General features: G+C 45.4%; 1 protein-coding gene across 1 annotated transcript in view; it reads left to right on the top strand.

Moving 5' to 3' along the window:
• Positions 1–22,397, top strand: part of LRP6 (LDL receptor related protein 6) — a 1,542,295-nt gene that overhangs the window by 941,585 nt on the left and 578,313 nt on the right. The window lies entirely within an intron of this gene.

Here is a 22,397-nt window from a genome sequence, read left to right on the forward strand (position 1 = left end):
GGACTACCCCTTTGGGGGTGGGACCAAGCTTGGTTTCCATATAGTCTTTCCCCTTATGTATTGGCTTGGTAGACTAGGAACGATGGTCTGGAGGGTCGTTACCTCCTTAATTTTGCTGTTGCACATCGAACCACATACCTATTGGTAGTCTACCTCATTTTTGGTGCTGGGAAGGACTTTATGGCAGTTCAACTTCGCTCTGAACAGAGCACACAAATGAGCTCCTGAATTAATAGACTCCAATTTGTGTGTGCCTGAGTGACTGGGGTTTGGCCAGCCATCCCAAATTAGTTTGCTGTCAAAACTTTGAAGCATTCACTGAAGGTGTTTGGGGGGATGCGTTAACGCCCAGCTTTGTGGTAGTACATATCGGTTCATATCTGGAGGCCTTCTTTAGTCGACCACTAGACCTGATTGTGAGGAAGCTGAGAGAACCAAGCAAGACACTGAGGTTACTCTGCTGGAATCTGTGCCACTGCCTCCTACACTACAGGAAGTAAAGTTCTTACTGGTAGGCATGTCCTCTTGAAGAATGGGGTCGGTCAGTTCACCATCCTTTACTACCTGCTGGAGCTCCCTTGCAGCTTAAACTTTAATATCCTTTCATTCTGGGTGGGGCCCCTGCTGTACCTGGAATTTCAAGTGGCATTGTGTACAGCTCAACCTAAGGCATCTGTTCTCCAGCATTACATCTTTCATAGATTCACACGCTGTGAATATTCCCTGTCAAGCTCGGAATCCTCCGTCACATACTTCCCACTTTACAGTAAATCAAGAGCTTTGCCTTTTGTAACCATGCTCCTTGTTTTGGAGTGACTAGTGACAAAATCCACTGCTGCTCCCGCCACTACTAGTGGGCATCCCCATTTGTGATCATCAGCCTGTTGAGCCTCCACCATTGCTCTTTCTAGTCTAGACATGGCGTCTTGGCTGCTGTCTTTTTCCAGGCTCTACCTGACCTTGTGTAATCATGGATTTGGGGCTCTTGCTCCACTCTGCAACTGACCTCCTCCAGGTCTTTGTTCCTTGAACCTGTGTCTGAATAGTATTTGGTGGGGGCTCACATCCTTGAAGACAGATGTATGCTTCTCCCACACTTTGCATGCTAGACCTGTCAAAATTATCACTATTGTCATTTAACTGCAAACTGGCTATTGGTTTTGTCCTGTTAATTTCTATAGACAAAACATTTTTGGAAACGTTCTCCAAGTACTCAAAACTGTTATTTGTATTATTGTAGTGAACACTTGTTTAGGTGATTGAGTAGAATCTTAAGGACCCATAGCGAAGTGAATTGCTGCTTGTTGGTTTTCTGAGCATTCCTATTACTGTAAAATCTGTACAGAAGAAACTCAAGGCGACCTGCATTTTCTATTTAATTATTCAAGGTAATTATGGGTGGAACTTTGAACAATTGCATTAGACCATATGTGAATATGTAAACTAGCCCCCAAAATGACCATTAGATATACTCCTATGTCCTGTCCTGTCTTTCCTCCATACTGTATGGGCGTCCCTCGCTAGGGACGCGAGACAGCATCTTTTTCACCAGAAAAATCATCTTCCCCTTTAAATTTAGATGTGCGCGAAGATGCAGCCCTGGGAGCATGCGCTCCTCTGACTCTGCCCACCAGCGTCACTCCCCAGCACGCTTTTCTACGTCCACGGGAACGGACCACTTTCACCAGCACTTAGGCATAGTAATTCCACCTGCTCTTCCCCAGAGAAGTACTTTTGTCTTTTTTTTCTTTTCTTTAATCGGGTACCTCTGTCCTCTGGCGCCATGCTCCTCCCTGGCGCATGTCGATGTCAGCGGGCTTCAGCACGTGTCCAGCCGGTGAGGGGATCTTCCCGAAGTCTGACACCCACACTCTCTGCCTCCTCTTGGCTTGGCCCTGACCACAGCTGGGAGGACTGCACTGCGTGCGACGTGCTGACACCACATGCTCTGAAGAACAGTCTAGCTAGGTGGAGGGAGCTTTTCGGAAGGTCGCCTCCAGAAGACTTGAAGGAATTAGTCAAGCAAAAGTCTAGGCCCAAGGTAGAGGCACTGTTCATCTGCACCCTGCAAAGGCGACTCCTTTCCCAGGAAGTGCACGAGCGGGACGACCTATCGTGTCCTGGTACCAGTGCAGGCACCGAGGCTGCTTCAGCTACCGGCCACCAGGCGGAGGGTTCACAAGATCCTACCGGTGACTACGCTGAGGGGCCACAAGGTTCTATTACGGGTCTCAACACATGGGTGTACGCCCTAATAACAGACAGATGTTTGAGGGGGCGCCTAAACGCAACACTTCCAGTGCCCCAGCTGAGGGCACTCCGCATACCAGGCCCTGTCCTGAGATGCAGGGTAGGTCTCAACTTCCACCGGCAAGAGTCCTGGAGGAGGACGGGCCCAGCATGGGAAGCGTCACAACACAGACACATGGCACGCAGCCCGACAAAATGGCAGCTCACCCCACCCCATCCCCCTTTGGGGTCCATGTAGGGGGAAGGAGTTTCCAGGTGGGACTAGTCATTGCCTGGCACGTAACCAACGGCATATCCTTCAGCGTCAAAGGGTAGATACACCCAGCATACGGCAAGACAGAGTATGCCCAGGTTTCAGCAACCTCACAGCCCTGCGCCCATACCCACTCCACCAAGAGCTCTGCCAGCCTGTGAAGTTTTTTTTAAAACAATTCCTTACTCATGAGGTCTCCACAGATGGGCATCATCCTCCAGGATGTTATCAGGGAGATGCTCCCTCCGGTTCTGCCGCTAGCACCTACGGCCACCCCACCCTTGGTACCAGCACTTGTGGTTCCACTGCAGCCCCAGCTGCCTGCGCCAGTCCCCATGACACCGGCTCACATGCCTCCGCCTGTCACAGGAGCCCCATCACCCCTGCCACAGCAGCCTCCTGCGCCTGTCAGTACGCCACAGCCACCTGCCCCCAGCACTCCTCCAGCCGCACCTGACCAACAAGACACATTGGTGGACACAGATGCCGGGGACCAAGATATGCCCTCATCGGCCAAGGCCTTTCATGAACGGCTTGCTGGCCTGGACGAGTATTTGGGGCTCCCTCAACCTGAGGTCAAACAACCAGAGGCGGGGGTACTGGCAGAAGTCCTCACCCTGCGCACCTCGGCTAGAACGGGGATTCCAATACAATAGGACATGGTGGCTCTTGTCAGAAAAGGATGGCTCAAACCACACTCTGCACATCCTACCAACCGACACCTCGATGGCAAGTATAGGCAACTGGAGGGCCATCCCCTCTTGCTGTCGGCGCTCCCCCAGCCACTCCTCAGGGATTGCCGCAGCTTCGCTCTATTCCAAGCCACAATCATCATCGGCTACATCAGCCTCTGCACTCCTGGGTAAGGAGGAGACAATCTTGGAAGTATATGGAAAGAAAATCTATTCCAACGCTTGTCTCCATCTGCACCAGTCCAATGCTGACGCCATTTTGGCGGCGGTCAATCAAAGGCTTTGCCGAGAGATCACCATTTTCCTTCATGAGCTCCCTGTGCAGAGCCAGGCGCCCTTCAAGGCTGGGTTGGAGGAAACCAAAATAGTAGAGCGAAGGACATAATGGAGTCCACGGTGGCTCACATTGACATCGCAGGCCGCGCCATGTGTATTGCTACCGACATGAGACGAACGGCCTGGTTACAGGTAACTAAGTTCAACCCTGATGTCCAGGAGCATATACTGGACCTTCCTTTTGAGGGTGGTGACCTGTTCGATTCCACTAAGGCCGAGGAACTCGATAAGAAAAGAAACAGTTCAGACTGCCAAATCCTTATCTATCTCACGAAGTCCACCCCCAAGGCATACAGTCAAGTGCACCAGCACTCAGACAAGGGTCAGTCCTTCGGAGGCTTCAGGGGTTTCCAGGGGAGATGGTCCAGACAAACGGACAGATCCACCGAGCCAACACAGGGGAAAGCAACACAAGGCGGCTCACAAGGGCTTTTTCCAGTCCCCCTCCTCAGCCTCAGAGGGCAAAATGGCAGGACACAACCATTCGGATCCACAAGTCTCCGTTGGGGGGGGGGGAGAGGGGAGGCTTTCCCTTAATGCTGAACGCTGGCAGACAAGGTTCACGGCCCCCTGGATCCTCTTGGTAGTATGCACAGGATTCTGGCTCCCGATTCCCTCCTTCTCCTCCCCTCCTCTACCACAGATTGGTACAGCAACTCTGTTGGCAGAAATTTGGTCACTCAGAGAGAGTCGGGCAGTGGAGGAAGTCAGTCTCTCAGCGGGGTCTGTGCTTCTATTCAGATTTTCCCCATACACAAGAAGAACCAGGCTCACCTGAGAGTTGTTTGACCTTTCCACCTTGAACCTCTCCCTTCCACTTCAAAAGTTCAAGATGGTTAACCCAGCGCTTATAGCAGAGACATTGTGTGCGGGAGACTGGATGTGCTCCCTGAATCTGAAGGATGCCTACCTACACGTCCCAATCTGGCAACCCCAGCAGTCCCTTCTGAGGTTCAGGATCATGGTTTTTCATTACCAGTATAAGGTTCTCCCCTTTGGCCTCAATTCATCCCCCAGGGTCTTTACGAGACTGAATGCAGTGGCAGCCCTGCTCAGGGTCAACACATCTGCCCATATCTAGACTGGCTCATCAGGGCCAGGTCTCCAGAGGCAGTCCAGCACACTGCTTCCTCCCTCATGGGTACGCTACACGAGCTGGGATTTTCCATCAATCTCAAGAAGTCACAGTTGGCGCCCACGCAGAGTCTAACTTTCCTGGGCCTTATCAGGAATACGTTCTCAGAGAGGGTTTTCCCCTCAGAGGACAGGATTGCAGCTATCAAGAGGGCATAGGCCATTTTCTCATCAGAGCAGTGACCTCAGCATGGTGGTACCAACACCTTATGGGCATCATGGCGGCTTGTCTCCCGGCAGTGTCGCAGACGAGGCTCAAAAGGAGGCATCTGCAGTTGCACTTCGCAGCCTCCTGGAGTCAGGAAAGGGGTTCCCAGGCGGAGCCGGTCAGCATCCCACATCTCCACCAGGACCTCTTCAGGTGGAGCACGGACAACAACCTGCGGATAGGCAGGCCCTTCCTTCAACCAGAACCTCAGGTCACCATCACCACGGACTCATCCCTAGAGGGCTGGGGAGCTACCTTGGGCAGCCAGTGTCCATGGCGTATGGACCCGTCGGGAGCAGACGGCCTATATCAACTGGCTCGAGTTGATGGCCATCTGGCTTGCTCTGAAAACCTTCCTCCAGATCAGCGGCAAGGCGATCCTCATTCAGACAGCTCCACCAGCATGTATTACATAAACAAGCAGGGTGGCACCAGGTCTTCTCCCCTCTGCGCTCTAGCAGTCAACATTTGGGGTGGGCTCTGGAAAAAAAACATGCATTTGGCAGCAATCCACCTCCCGGGGGAGTCCAACCTGGAGGTGAACAGGCTCAGCCGCCTAGGTGTGGACGACTATGAATGGCAGTTGGACAAACAGGTTCTTCAGGGTGGGGTAATTCTCAGGTGGATATCTTCGCCACCTGGTCCAACAGGATGTGCCCCCAGTTTGCGACCTGGCAGGGACAGGGCAGGGGCTCTCTGGCCGACGCGATGCAGATCCAATAGAACAACATGAATGTGTATGCCTTCCCTCCCACTCCCCTGGTCCACAATGCAATTTGGGACTCCCTGTACAAAGCCAGACTCGCTTCAAGGCTGGGCTGGCAGAGGCCAACATAGTGGCGCAGGACATGAAGTCCACAGTGGCTCAAATTGATACATCGGGTCGTGCCGTCTGTGTTGCTACGTGCGTTGAGACCTTTCTGCAAATCTGACGCTCTTTGACACCTTCGGTGGGGTCAAGGCCTGGCTGTCAAGCCTCCAAGGCTTCCATTGCAAGGTGGATGGTTACGGCCATCAAGGAGGCGTATGAGGGGCAGCACAAACCTCTTCCAGCAAATATGCATGCCCACACAATCTGAGCTAAAGCTACAGCGGTTGCTTTCCAGAGGCATGTCCCGTGACAAGTTATCAGCAAGGCGGCTACATGGGCTACGCCGTCAGCCTTCTGCAAGCACTACTGCTTGGATGCCGGCTCCAGGTCGGACGTGACATATGGTTAGGCAGTGTTAAGGAACTTATTTTCTTAAGAGAGCACCTCTCCACCCTGGGGCTACATTCAGTTGTACTTGCCCTTTCAGTATGGAGGAAAAGGGACAGGATGTAGGAGTAATTATAAGTTACTCACCGTAGTGACTAACCTGCTGCTAGTCCATGGTCACCTTTCCACCATACATCCCACCATCCCACCCTAATAAAACTGGTGTCGTTAGGCAATGTTAATAATGTCGACGCGTCAAAGGGAACTGAGGATTGGTGCCGGTGGGTGGAGTCAGGGGATCGCATGCTCCCAGGGCTGCGCCCCCACACGCATCTACATTTAAAGGCTAAGATGATTTTTCTGGTGAAAAAGGTTCCATCTCCCGTCCTTAGCGAAGGACGCCCATACAGTATGGAGGAAAAGGGACTATGGACTAGGAGTACGCTAGTCACTACGGTGAGTAACTTATAATTTTTTCACCAGAAAAAATCGGTACTCAATTTACCGAAAACCAATTCAGAGTGGCACATTTCACCGAAGACCTTAATACCGAAAAACACTTAAAATATTAAATATATATATAGGGTAGTGGGGTATGGGTTAAAATGAGTCAGGCTGGGGTTGGGGTGTCGTTATAAGGCTAGGAAAATCAGGGATTTTGGGCAGTGGACCCCACATAAAAAAAAAAGAAATGTGTGTTATGGTCATGATGAAATGTACCACTCAGAAATATCCATCTGTAAAATCAAATATAAACAACAAATTGTCTTCCCCTTTAAATTTAGATGCGTGCGGGGGCGTGGCATGGGAGCATGCGCTCCCCTGACTCACCCACTGGCACCACTCCCCAGTCCTCTTTTCCACATCAACGGGAGCGGACCGCTTTCACCAGCACTCCTGGATTAGGGCTCTGGCCTTGTAATTCCATGTGCTCTTCCCCAGGATATTTCCTTTTTCCCTTTTCTATGTAGCAATTATTCAATGTAATACTCTGTTCTCTGGTGCCATGCATTTCCCTGGCGCATGTCGACGACAGCAGGTTTCAGCAGGTGTCCGGCCTGCATGGGTTCCTTCCCCAAATCAGATCCTCACGCTCTCATCCTCCTGTGCCTTGGCCTTGACCACGGCTGGGACGGCTGTTCTGCGTGCAATGCACTGACCCCGCGCTCATTGTAAAACCGCTTAGCCACGGGTGGAGGGAACCGTTCCAAAGATCACCACTAGAAGACATCAAGGCATATCTAAGGAGGAAGACCAGGCCAAAGATGGGTCCCTTGTTCTCCTCTGCACCCCGCAAGGGCGACTCCTTCCCTGGGAAGCATCCAAGCGGGAGGGCCTTCCAGGTCCTAAGACCTGCAAGGGGACCTAGGCTCCAAGAGCTACTGGCCAGGGGGTCCCAGGATCCTCCCGGTCCTACTGCTGAGGGGCCGCCAGGCTCTAGTACCAGGAATCTCTATGGGCGTGGCTCTGCTCTAACACCGGGCTCGCTCCCGAGGGGGTGTCCATACGCAGCACTAGTACTACTGGCATGGCTGATGGCACTCTGCCTCTACCTTAGGTGCAGGGAAGGTCCGAGCCTTTGCTCTTAAGCGTACAGGCAGAGACTGCTCCCAACTCATCAGGCACCACGCATGTAGCGCAGGGCATGACAAAATGGCAACCGGCCAGACAAAATCGCAGCGCTTCCCGACCCTCCCCACTCGCAGCCATGGGACGGTATCGTCGAGATGGGATTGGACATCGCCCGTTACCTGGTCCACCTCGTATCCAACCACACCCACACAGGGGCGATACACAGACTCCAGCTTAGTAAGACGAGCGGCAAGAGCACAGCAACAGACACCGGTTCAGGGACCTGTTCCCACTCAACCAAGCCCTTTACGGCATGCAAGGATAGGTTCCTTGAAAGGTTCCTCACCCTCAGGAAGTCTCCTCAGATGGGCACCATTCTCAGGGGGGTGCATCAAGGACATGCTCCCTCTTGTACCACCTCGAGCTCTGACCTTGGTCCAGGCCCCAGTAGCAGTTGAGGCCCAGGTTCCCACGCTCCCACCGCTGCAGGTAGTCACAATGGCCAGTCAGCATGCCACAGCTGCCTGCACACAGCACGCCACCAGCAGCATCCAACCTGCAGGTCACACCGGGGGACACGGACGACAAGGAGGATCAGGATACTCCCTCCTCAGCTAGGGACTTCCACAAGAGGCTGGCGGGAGTGGCTGAGTACCTGTGGATTCCGCAGCTGCAGATTAAACAACCTGAGGCGGGGGTCTTGGCAGAAGTGTGGGCCATCCTCCCAACCACAGGAACTGGCATCCCTCTACAGAAGGATGTAGAATCCGCTGGGTAAAGCCACATTTCACGCAGCCTACAAATAAGCACATAGACCCCACAAGTATAGACAGGTGGAGGGGACTTGCTCTTACTATCAGTGCACCCCCAACCTCATTCCTCTGTTATAGCTGCGGCCTCCATGTACTCTAACCTGAAGACCTCTTAATCTGCCTCTACATCAGCCCTGATAGGGAAGGAAGAATAGCTACTGGGGCCTATGGCAAAAAGATATACTCTGGAGCTATGCTCCACCTGCGCCAAGCCAATGCGGATGCCATGTTAGCAGCGGTGAACCAAAAGCTTTGCCGAAGATAGCGGACTTCCTCCCCAAGCTCCATGCACATAGGTGAGATTCAAGGTAGGATTGGCAGAGGCGAAGATATGGCCCAAGATATCATGGAGTCTACAGTGCACACCTTGACACCGCAGGCAGGGCTGTGTCGCCACTTACATGAGGACAGCTTTGCTTAAGTCAGCCAAGTTTAACCCTGACACGCAGGAACGCATTCTCGACCAGCCATTTGAGGAGGGTAGTGGGGGGGGGGGACTTGTTTCTCTCGACTACTGACAATGAGCTGGAGGAAAAGAAAAATAGCTCCCAAGCAGCAAAGTCCTTGTCAATCTTGACTAAGTCTGCGCCCAAGAACTATAGCCAAGGTCACCCACGCTCTGACAGAGGTCGTACCTTCGGTGACTTCATGGGTTTTCAGGAGCACTGCTTTAGGCAGCCGGATAGGTTGCCCAGCCAGCACAGGCGCAAGCAGCACAAGTTGTCACGCAAGGGGTTCTTCCAGTCACCCTACCACGCACCAGCCTTGGGGAGAAAGAAACAGTGATAATGCCATCCAGATACACCGTTCTCTGGTGGGGAGCAGGCTTGCACGTTCCTTCCTGGCGGGCAAGGCTTGTGGACCCATGGATTCTCCCAGTGGTTTCCTCAGGCTTCTGCCTGCCGATACCTCCATTTCCTCTTTCCTCCACTCCCATAGATTGGGGCGGCAACTCTTCTGGCGGAAATCCGCTTGCTCATTGCCAGTCAGGCGGTGGAGGAGGTTCCAGCTTCACAGCGGGGCATGGTCTTAAGAACCAAGTTGGCCTGATAGTTGAACTAGACCTTTCAACCTTGAACCTTTCCCTAACCCTTCAAAGGTTCAAGATGGTTACTGCAGCACTCATTGCGAAGACACTGTTGGGAAGACTCGATGGCCCTCTGGATCCTAAGGATGTTTACCTACACATCCCGATTTGGGAGCCCCATCGTTCCTTGCTCCGGTTCAGGATCATGAGCTTTCATTTCCAATACAAGATCCTCCCTTTTGGCCTTAATTCGCTCCCAAGGGTTTTTGCAAGGTTAATGAATGCTGTAGCAGCCCTGCTCAGGGACAGAGGGCCACCACCTATCCATACCTCGTCGACTGGCTCATTTGATCAGAGTCACCCAAGGGAGTACACCGCACAGCTGCCACACTAATGCACGTTATACAATTTGGGGTTCCCTATCAACCTCAAGAAGTCAGTTACTTCCCACGCAGTCCTTAACATTCCTGGGGCTAATTTGGGATACCAGGGCAGAAAAGATCTTCCCATCAAAGGGCAAGATCACAGCATTCAAGTGGGCCACAGGGCATTTTCTCAGCAGACCAGCAACCTCTGCATAGTGGTATCAGCACCTGTACGGAATAATGGCGGCTTGCCTCTTGGCTGTGCCCCAAACAAGGCTCAGAATGAGGAGGCTGCAGCTACATTTCTCAGCCTCTTGGAATCAGGAAACCGACTCCCAAGTGGCACCAGTCAGCTTACCAAAGCACCTTCAGCAGGACCTCTTGTGCTGGAGGCCAACCTGTTAGCGGGCATGCCGTTCGGGCAGCCGTTACCGGAGATCACCATTACTGTCCATATAGGGATAGGGGCCTACCACGGACAGCCGGTGCCCATTGAGTCTGGTCACGGCAGGAACAACTTCAACACATCAACTAGGCTAGAGATGATGGCCATCTGGCTTGCTCTCAAAGCGTTCCTCCCCATTGTCAGAACCAAGTCGGTTTGCATCCAGAGAAGACTGTTCCACATGCATGTATTACATCAACAAGCAGGGCGGCACCAGGTCTCCTCTGCTCTGCAGGCTGTACAACATATGGGAGTGGGCACTGTCGATCAACATTTACTTATCAGCAGTCCACCTCCCAGGGGAATCTATTTTGAGGCGGATAGACTCTGCAGGCTGGGGCCTGACAACTACGAGTGGCAGTTGGAACGAGGATGTCCTGAAGGGGATGTTCAACCCTCAGGTATACCTATTCGCCACCATGAGCAACAGGAGATGCCACCAGTTTGCGTCCTGGATGGTGCAAGGCAGCGGCTCTCTGGGGGATGCGTTGCAGGTTCAGTGGAATTACATGAATGCATACGCTTGCCCCCCACTCTGTTGATTCAGAGGGTCATCTGCAAGGTCAGGGAGTCGAAGAGCATTCGGCTCATCTTGATAACGCCATGGTGGCCAGCCAGACCTTGGTTCTCGGAACTCATCCGACTGTCAGATCAGCCTCTGGTCCACCTCACTTTGGGTCCAACCCCCCTACGCTCCCAGCATCAGGGTAAAGTGGTTCACCCCGCTCTGCAGAAGTTAGCCCTGGCACCGTGGTTCCTGAACCGGTCACCCCGAAACATCTGCTCTTGTCACAGGACAACCTAGCCATCATTCAGGGGGCATGAAGCGACTCCACTAGGAGTCAATACAAGAGCAAGTGGACGAGGTTCTGTCACTGGGCCAAAGCAAACAAGATGGACCTCCTGGCTTGCTCACTGGACGACGTGTTATCCTTCTTTGCGGATCTAGCTCACTCCGGTGTGCAGGTAGACGGTTACCAGTCAATTGGTCGAAAACATTTGGTCGACACCATTTGGTCGAATGCCAAATGGTCGAATTTTTTTTTTTTTTTTTACCCCTTTTTTGGTTACCCCCCCAACCCCTCTTTTTTTCTTTTTTTTTTCTTTCCCCACACGAAAACCCACAAAAAAATATATAAATAAAAAAAAAAAAATTCGACCATTTGGCATTCGACCAAATGGTGTCGACCAAATTGCAGTCGACCAATTGACAGGACACCCAGGTAGACACCTGCAATACTTATGTAGCGGCCATAGGGGCCTACAATAACTCCGGAGATGACATCTCCTTCTCCAATCATGTGGTTAAAAAGGTACTTGGCGGGCCTGACCAGGTTGTATCCACCGGTCAAGTGTCTGCATGTGGTCGGGTCCCTCAACGTGATGCCTGGCATCCTGGCACACAAGCCCTTCGAACCCATCGCGTCAGCAGACCTCAAGCTGGTTACTTTAAAGACTGCTCTACTGGTTGGCCTTACCTCAGCATGCAGGATCAGTGAGATTCAGGCGCTGGTGCCTTCAGAAACATATACCACATTTCATCGGGACAAGGTGGTGCTTGGGGTGCACCCTGCATTTCTCCCGAATGTTGTCTCATCTTTTCACTTAAAAATTATTTGTGGATCCAAAGGATGAGGCTCAAAGTATTGCACTGTCTGGATGTCAGGTGTGCTATAAGGTTTTACCTGGACAGGACAAAGCTTCCGTAAATCGGATGCCTTGTTAATCACTTTCGGCGGGTCAAAACCAAGGCTTCAATAGCAAGGTGGAGTGTGAGGCCATCAAGGAGTCATATGAGGGGCAGCACAGGTCTTTGCCAGCAAACGTGCACGCCCACGCCATCATAGCCAAGGTCACGGCTGTGGCTTTCCAAAGACCTGTTCCATGGCAGACGATCAGCAAGGCGGCTATTTGGTCTTCCCCATCTGCCTTTTGCACCAGATCAGATGCAGCATTTGGCCAGGAAGGTTTCAAAGAAATTGTTTTGTTAGAGGGGCAACTCTCCTCCCCAGGGATGCATTCAGTTGTAATCGCCCCTTCCAGTATGGAGGAAAGGGGACGGGACGTAGGAGTAATTACTTACTGTAGTGACTAAGGTACTCTTAATGTTGGTATGGAAATGAGCCTATCCCACCCCCCTAGGTGCTTCCAAATAAGGCGAACACCATATGAAGCGATATAACAAACCAAGGGGGAGCAATCTGCATCATTGGGCTATATATATATATATATGTATGTAAGTTTGGTCCAGGGGGGGCAAAGTTATAGGGGGGGGGGTCCCAAAACTTCCTTGTTTCCCATAGACTGAACTTCCCTGTTCGCTCCGCGGACAGTGTCCTGATTGGCCAACCGGCTTGCATCATGTCCGCGGACATGCAACATGTTCGCCGATTGGACGGTGATGAGCGTGAAGCGCGTCAGATTTTCAGGAACGCCCGCCATCTTGGATTTGCAGACGTCCGCGGATAGCGCAGTGAAACTTGGTGGAAAAATACTATTTAGTAGGGTGTGTTGGTGTGTAAAACTGTTTGGGGAAGGTGGGGGAGTAAGAGATGGGTTAATTGTTGTATTTATTTAGGTGGTAGATCCCCCTGTTGTGGTCGCTTTGTCAGCGGACAAGGCGGATGTCCTGAAATGTTCGAAATAAACGAAATGGGGGTATCCTGAGGACACAACGCCTGTACGTATGGTTCATAGGCAAGTTGAAACTGTTCTAAGAACACATCATGTGTCCTGGGATGTTCGTCAACAAACAACATTTGGGTGTCCTGAGGACGGTATGCCTGGCCGTACTGTTCGCAAGCAAGTTGAAATTGTTCTAAGAACACATGAATTGTCCTGGGATGTTTGTAAATAAATGAAATGGGGGTGTTCTGAGGACACTACGCCTGTACGTATTGTTGGCAAGCAAGCTGAAACTGTTCTAAGAACACATGCGGTGTCCTGAAATGTTCGAAAAAATACGAAATGGGTGTGTCCTGAGGACGCTGTCTGTATTGTTCACTGGCAAGTTGAAATTGTTCTAATAACGCATCATGTGTCCTGGGATGTTTGTAAATAAACAAAATGGGGGTGTCGTGAGTACGCTATACCTGTCCGTACTGTGTCCAAAGAACACACGCAGTGTCCAGAAATGTTCAAAAATAAACGAAATGGGTGTGTCCTGAGGACGGTATGCCTGTCGGTTTTGTTTGCAGGCAAGTTGAAACTGTTCTAATAACACATGCAGTGTCCTGAAATGTTCATAAATGGACGAAATGGGGGTGTCCTGAGGATGCTGTCCGTATTGTTCGCTGGCAAGATGAAAGTGTTCTAAGAACACATCATGTGTCCTGGGATGTTCGTAAATAAACACAATGGGGGTGTCCTGAGCACGCTATGCCTGTCCGTACTGTTCGTAGGCAAGTTGAAACTGTTCTAAGAACACATGTCCGCGGACATTAAAAGTGCCCATATGGCATAGTTAAAATGTTTGATTCTATGGGTGTGATAGGCTGCGGTAGTTGTGGCCAGGGCATAGAGTCTTGGGAGCAACCGCAGCATATCACCCCCATAGTGGCTTATAACTTTGGGATCCAAGAACAAATTTATAAGCAACGAAGTTATAAGCCACTATGGGTGTGATACGCTGTGGGCAGGGCCTATAGTCTTGGGTGCATGGACAAGACCACATTTATAAGCACCAAAGTTAGAAGTCACTATGGGTGTGATTTGCTGTGATGGTTGTACTTATTATAATATACTTACTGTTTGGTTTAGTAACTGGAGTACATGTATTTCTTCTTCATTTCTGTGATACAAGAAAATATCATGTTAGTATTGGTATTTTGTAACGACTTATAACATTGAATAATCAACTTTTTTTTTTGTTGACCCTCATATTTAGTAGATTATAAACCAGTGTACTGTGCAATTTGCTCAGTTTCTGTGTTTGTTGCTAAAATCATTGGGTCTGTGGGAGAAAAAAAATCCATGTTGTATTAAAAAAAAACCTTTTTTGTTATGCTACAGTCTATTTGTTTGTTTTCAGTGTTCACTTGTTTCTGGCTAATGCTCTGTATATTGGCTTGTTGCAGATTTTTGGAGCAGTTAGATACCTGTTGACATATTCTAACGGTCTATTTTTTGTTATAATGAAGTGGTATTGATTTATCTGTTTGGATATTGTAAAATCTTGGGGTAGTTAGATACCAGTTGGCGTATTCTAACTGTTTTTTGTTTGATATAATTTAGTGGTATTCATTTATCTGTTTAGTTGTAGAATCTTGGGGCAGTTATATAGCTGTTTGCAAATTGTAACAGTTTATAGTTTTTTAATAGAAGTTTAGTTAATACATTTTGGCTTTAAGAAGATTAATTAAGCGTTTGTAAGATTTGCAGGTAATCTCTGCTTTATAGTAATGGTACTATCATTACATTCGAACCATCCACATTTTTTTTATATATGCAGTATAGTGACCTGCATTGGTTGTGGCTCCTGTGGTAGATTATACCTATTGTTGTGAAGGTTTTCTTACCAAGTGATACTTGACCATGTGTGAATCCAGTCAGCTTGCAGTTGTTTTTGGTACCATCTGCATTGTAACGTAGAAGCATTAGTATTACGTATTTACTATGTGTTTGTATTAGTAAGGTGGAACGATTATCCGAATTGCAGGTATTACATAATCTACCATGGTTTGCATTTTGTACAAGTTGCTGAAATGGAACGGATTCACAATTAGGTATTGATACATACACAAAGCGCTCATTGGAGATTTGTTATTGTGTCACATTGTTGCAGAGAGTGCATGTATGTTTCCACATGTATGAAATCTGGAAGATTTCATTTATAGGTATGTTTTTGTTTTCCAGTACTTGTAGTAAGTACATTAGAAATTCTTATGGAGCTTCCTGTGAGTTTATAGTGAATTTCACCATTCCAGCACAGTAGTCCAATTGTTGTCTTATTCCATAAACACTATACGTGTTGTCAGGATTGTTGCGTTTCTATGAAGTACTAACATTTGCAAACACAATTGGTCTGTACTGTGTAAGTAAATGTTGTCAACAATTGGTGGTAATTGAAATAGAATATTCATTGCTACATTTGCGTAGCAACTTACACCAATTACATTTGAAAGTTTTTAAATGGACCAGGTAGTTCTGTATCTGAGTTTTTGTTTTGAGTTTGTCTTCCTTTTTTGAAGAAGTACCTGGTTTACTTTCCCTAATAGTTTCTTTTTTGTTTGTGGTACTTGATGAAGTATTAGTTTTTTTTATTCTCTTTGGAGGATTTGCAGTTACATCCTGTTGCATTTCTGTTTGATTTAGTTTTCTTTTAGAACATTTTACTTTTTGTGTAACAGGATATGTTTTTAGATGGGGGTGTATAGTGAACAAAGTCTATTGTATTCTAAAATGCAATGAATATCAGCGTTTACTTTACTTGCATCAAAGTTGATTAGAAATAGACCGTCAATTGTACGTAAGCGTGATAGTGCTACGTAGCTCATGCCTTCTTTAAAGACTGTGTTACCAATGTCTATCAATGCTTTATCTAGTAAGGCCTTGTGATTCATGAATGGTGACTGCGTATGCAAGAGTTAGAGAAAATTGTTCTCTGCGTACATACATGTCTTTGAAGAGAAGGAATCGCGCTATTGAGCTTCCTATCTTTTTCACTTCTGAAAGTTTGTCTAAGAGAATATTGACAAACTGAATGTTGTTGTCACGTGGGTATGTTTGAAAGCCAACAACTGTACCCAGTGCTCCATTAACTAGTCCTTGATCCACGTCAAAGTTATGTTTAAGCATTACTCTGCAATTTGAGGATAATTTTAATATTTTTTCCAATCCAGCTGTGTTGGAGGTTGAATTTTCTAAACTATTTAGTCTCGTTGTGGCTTGTTGACACATGGCTAGTGTCATACCATGTATGTCTCGTTTGTCTGTGGCGCTAATTTCAATTATTCGTTGCATTTCTTTTTTTAACATTGTTTCATTGAATTTGAAACGGCTTGCAAGAGTTGGCATTAAGGCCATACAATTGACATTTATGTGGGCTAATTGTTCCATAACATCCGTAGCACATGCATTATCGCCATAAAGTGCATGAATGTGCCGAGTTTTCAATATTGCTTGTGCTTATTGAGATAATATACCAACTCTAATACTTTTTAAGATGTTGGCTTAAGTGAGATCTGCAGATTGCCGCATGTTTTCTGTTAATTCTCTGTATTGGAAATGTTGCCAAAGGTTGACATTTCCAATGCTGCCAACAGTTTTACGGCAGAGTTTGTGTCCTAAGCTTTTAAAAATAGGCTCACCTTTCACTGGTGTCAATTGAAGATCTCCGAAAACAATAATGTGTTTTCCTGCAAAGAGCTGTTCATAGTTTGTTTTGAGTACTACTTGTAATCTGAGGTGAATCAAAGCCAACATTTGGTTGGAGACCTTGCTCACTTCATCTATTAGTAGCATTTTCATTTCTTTTAATACTCTGCGTAGTTCCATTGCAGCTTCTGTAGAAAGTTTGTAATAGTCTAATTTGTTTTGGTGTTCTACTGGCAGGAGTAGTAATCGGTGTAAAGTGACACTGCCTATGCTGTAGGCAGCTAAACCTGTGGGGGCAGTGACAACAGCTGTTAGTTTGTTGTTTGTCAGTTGTTGAAGGAATTTACTGATGATTTTGATTAAGAATGTTGCCAGAACCAGCTTCACCACTGAGGTACAGTAGTATAGGTTTGTAATTTTGGCAGGTGCATTCATTGTTTTCATGTTGTACATCATGTGCAATTTCTTTTTACATCTTCAAAAATGCTACGTTGCTCATTGTTTAGTTTTGATTGTAGTATAGTTAAGTCTTCTTTATCTTCATACTGACACATGGTGTTTTCTACCTCCGTCATAGCTAATTCTGCCTCATTTGGTATTAGTGGCTCTCCCAGTGGTTCTTGGGTTCCTGTTACAGAAGGTTGACTACTGTCAGGAGTGTCCTTATCTAGTTGGGCCTGGAGTTCTTCTTCGTGTTGCTGTTCATTGTGCAACAATGTTTTGTACTGTGTAAAGTTTACATCGGTTATTGTGCTTTCATTTGCTTTGAAAGCGTCTTCATAGGAGTCATAGTTATCTAGTATTTCTTCTTCCTTTCTCCATGGTTTGAAGAGTTCTAGCAGGGACATGTAATATAGTTCTTGATGTTGAGGAGTCTTTAATGACAATTTGATATGATTAATTAAATTTAGTTTGGTGAGTTTTACTAAGCTGCCTTCACAATTTGACACTCTGTATTTACCTTTTTTTTCATCGGGTTTTATATTATTTTTGTATGTGAAGTTTTGGGCTATGTGGTATAGACACATGGTTTCCAAAGTGGTACTTCTGTTTGGGTAGTATGTGTCTAGTAAATTGTTTTTTAAAATGTCTTGGCTGTTGGGATCATGTTTGGCTATTGTTTCTATATAGTCGTATGATTTTAGAACTTTTTCTAGATTTCGCAGGACCAAGACTTAGCCATACTATATTTTCAGATTTTCTGTACAAAGCAGTACCAGTTAAAAGATCTGCTGCTTCATTGGAGCCACATTCTCTATGGGAGACCATTTTTATGCCCAAGCTGCACAATTTCTGAGATAGTGTTTTGTTTGAAGACAGGGCATTCCAGAGGTCTTGGAGCTCTGTTCTTTCTGCTTTGGTTAAGTATGCTGTAACATATCGTGCAACTGCAGTGGAATTGTCTGCAATGTACTGCACATCTATGTTTGCATTCCATAAGTGGGAAATGATTGTATTGTAATCATTGATATATTTTTCTTCTTCTGTTCTTTTTATGTCATATGTATTTTTAGGTGATTTACCTTTAACACTATGTCTAACTGAAGACATGAAGTTGTTCACTTGCCTGTTTTTGTAACCGGTCTAGGGAAACCAAAGCGTCATTTGGTGTAGTATTTCCCTTTGTTTTTGTATTTCCTACGACAATATTTGCCACATTTGTGTCTTTGAAATTTTAAAATTTGTGCATGAAGATCACTATTTGTTGCTTCTAATGGAATTTCACAAGTGACATATTTTTCAATAAACTGTAACACAGTGGCATCATTGTCTTGACAAAATTTAGGAGCATCTTTAATCCATAAAAGCATGTGGATATGTGGCTTGGTATTCTTTTCTCCAAAAGAAGTGTTGCACTTCTCCGAGGTGAGGAACAGTTTTATTACAAATAAAGTGTAGCATAGCAATGAAGCGATGGTGAAAATATCTTGAAACATTAACAGGATCTAGAGAACAAAGTTCTCCAGGTGTTAGTATATCTGTTTGTTTTGTTTTTGTTTGATATGCGTAGGAAATCATGTAAATCTTACCATGAATATTCTGTACAACTTAATGTAACAAACCAAGTGGGTGGGCCAAGGTTTCTTATCATACAACGTACATCTCCATGACGTCGAAACCAGTACTCTTTAGTACCACGCATGTTTGCTAATAGATTTGTAACATTTGATTGTAAAACCTCATCTTTTTGTTGCACTTTTTGTAATAATTGTGTAGCTGACATATTTTGAAAGTGGGATCCTGATTTTAATGTGTGTGCAACTCAGTAACATAAAGTTGCTAGTTCACTTTCAAAGAGTAGGTGGAATATGTATTCCCTAAATCTGGGATCTTCAGAATACATCCGTAACAAGCGGTATTCTGATGCTGTTATTTGAAAAGGTCTATCATCGTACCTTCCTCCTTTGCCAGTATGAAAGAGTAGAGGAAAAGCACGTGCTTCTATACTTTTTTCCCATATGCTGATTGGTGATCCTTTTGTTTGGCGCATTTGGTACGTTTCTAGTGCGTCTTCTATGGTGTCATTAGAGTGCAATGGATGAATTGTATAATGGTCTAAAGTATTGGATACTGTAGCAGGATCTAGGAGCTAAAATTGACCAGCTTCTTGTGACTCTTGAATTATTTCAGTGGTATCCTTCAAGTTTTCTTCAATATTAATTTCTTTGTAGTATTCATTATTGTCTTTTAGATATTGCAACGTTCGTCTAACTTTATGTAAATCTACCAGTCGTTGCCAACTTTTTTTGTCTTTTGTAGGTACACCATTTACTAAGATAATTAAAGATTGCTCCATTGGATGTTGCACTCCTAGAGTGTGCACATTTTGTTTTAGATTTAATGGTAAATACACTACTTTTCCACAAATACCTTTCACTAATTCAGAGGGAGGTAATTTTGCTGTTTTTGGTTGAAGGCGTATTATTGCTTGAAAGGGATGCACTGTTTGAATTATGATGCTCTCATATAAATTGAGTTGTTGTAGGGGTTTTGGTAGTGGAAATAATTCCAAATTATTTGTGATAGCACGTGAAGGAGTTTGGTTGTTGTGAAGTTTTGTAGTGCAGTAACTGCAAAGTATTAAGGGGTCAGTTATTTCATATTTGTTTTCTGCTATAAGGTAGAAAGCTAATTCAAACCTTTAGAATCTTCATTGTCTTCTATTTTGTATGTTAGGTCTACAGTTTTTGGGGTACTTTTATAAAAAGTTCTGCGGCAACATACACACACATGGTTTGGTACTTCAGTAGATGTACTTTTAAATGTCAGTATTTATTTTTTGTATGTGTAGTAGAAGGTTGCCATGCAAAGAATTGTTGCTAATTTGTTTTAAAGCTATTTCATTCTGTAAGTGGCTTTCGCTTCCAAAATATTTTTTCTAGATATAGTCGATTTCTTCAAGTAGGTCTTGTGCTGTACCATGTAGAAGAATGTTATTTAAATTGGCTAAAGCAGGACTTTTAGCATAGTACAGTTTATAGACTAGATTTCTCATAGTTGAATGATGTGTTGATATCATTTTGATATAATAGAAGGTAGTTTTGCAAGTAGGTCCTGAAATGCAGGCCAATGAATGTCCTTGTAGTCCTGTGTATTTGAGCACTGGACAGGTATCCATATTTTGCAGTAGTTTAATTTTGATTTTGTCTTTGCCTTTCACATATTGATTGAGGAATTGGCGTAAAGACTTGAAAGATTTTTTGGGAATGTTACACATTGACGTGCATGGCCATTTGTATACTAGACGTTGTGATTCAGTTGAATGAAGAGGTAATTCTAAGTTTTCTGGGTATATTTTTGTAAGCAGTATTTCTTGTTCCATTATGGTATTAACTTTTTCATAACCTCGTCCACTGCTATGTATGGCAATTGTATTTGTTTGCTTTTGTTTGCATGCTTCTTCATTAAAATATGGTTCTGTGCTTGTAGTGTGACTCCACTCACCTCCACAGATATTTAAGAAGTTATTTCTGTTGACATTTCGTTTATTGAGAAGTCTTTTTTTTGTAATTTAGTCATTAGTTTTGTTAGTGGTTTCATTTTGTTTAACACTAAAATAACGAACTTTCTTGAGAAGGATTGCACTGTATCAAAGCTTCTAAGATTAATTTCCTACGATAGGTTTTAAGAGTTGTGCCCGATTTCTCTCCTGTTTTTAACGGATTTTGAAGGACTCTGACAGAACATTTTTGCTAAAATACTTTTTTTGGTATGCTTACTTGGCACTATATCAAGATTTATTGGAGCAGTTTTATCTGTAGTGGTAGCTGAATTTTTGTTGTTTTCTGCGCGTTGGTGTTCTACGGACACTGTTCGGGTCCTGAAACTAAAAGTGCGTCACAAGTGAAACAAACAGTTACGAACAGGCGTTTGTTCTTAGAACAGTTTCAACTCCCTTGCGAACAATACGGACAGGCATAGAATCCTCAGGACACCCCCATTTTGTTTATTTGCGAACATCCCGGGACACTTGATGTGTTCTTAGAACAGTTTGAACATGCTTACGAACAGGTCTAGCGTCCTCCGGACACCCCCATTTCGTTTACGAAAATTTCAGGACACAGCGTTTGTTCTTAGGACTGTTTCAGTTTGCCTCTGAACAATACGGACAGGAATAGCGTCCTCAGGACACACCCATTTCGGTTATTTACGAACATTTCAGGACACCGCGTGTGTTCCTAGAACAGTTTCAACTCGCCTGCGATCAATACGGACAGGTCTAGCGTCCTCCGGACACCCCCATTTTGTTTATTTACGAACTTTTCAGGACACTGCATGTGGTAGTTTGATTGCGGACATCCCGAACACCAGGTGTGTTGTTAGAACAGTTTCAACTTGCACGCGAACAGTATGGACATATATAATGGTCTTAGGATGCCCCCATTTTCGTTTCTTTACGGACATTCCGGACACCCGCGCTGTCTGCGGACACCAGAAATGCTTTTTAAAAAAAGAGCAGTAATGAATTAGGACACAATATAATAATTTTACTTTATTTTATATGGATGTTAAATTTATGACCGAGAAGGTGAGGCAGAAACTGAAACAAAAACAGGAGAATTGAGGGTTTCAATAGGATTTATGAGGTGAAGAAGGGATGGAAGTCTCATCAAAACGTTTTGGTTCATGGAAAGGGTTTGGGGCTAATAGACTGGGATATGGTTTTTGTTTCAAGTGATCCTCCACAAAGTTTTTTAAATTGTTGAAATTTGCCATGAGTAGGTCCATTTTTTCTTCCATGTGCTGGAGAGTCTTATCCAATACTTCTTTTTCTTTACTATTTTCAATTTTTGTATGGTCTGCACAAAAAAAATGTATATGTTAAATGTATATAAAATAATATTTATTAATTGGTTTATATAGTAAAGTGCCTACCATTAGGTTCACTATCTTCAGACATTTCCTCACGTGGGAAATGCTCCTCTAGCCACTCCACAGTCCCAGACATTTCTGTGAGGAAAAAAAACATAATTATCACTTTTTTTGTATCTAATACAGAAAGTTTAGAAATATGAGTAAAATGCAGTACACTTACTAACTTCTGGTAAGGTGTGTTACTGGTCTGTAGATCTGATGTTGCTCTTAGTTGTGGAGTTTCTGTGAGGTAATCATGTTTGAAAACTATCTTTCTTCTTTTGGTATATTCCATTTTAGAACATATTGTATTTAAATGAATGGTTAATGTGTTATATATATATATATATATATATATATATATATATATATATATATATATATATATATATATATGGGTTACACTGCTTATTTATTACTACATATAATTGTATG

This window comes from Ambystoma mexicanum, chromosome 12 (assembly GCF_040938575.1).
Source record: "Ambystoma mexicanum isolate Mex_15411 chromosome 12, UKY_AmexF1_1, whole genome shotgun sequence".
Classification (NCBI taxonomy): domain Eukaryota; kingdom Metazoa; phylum Chordata; class Amphibia; order Caudata; family Ambystomatidae; genus Ambystoma; species Ambystoma mexicanum.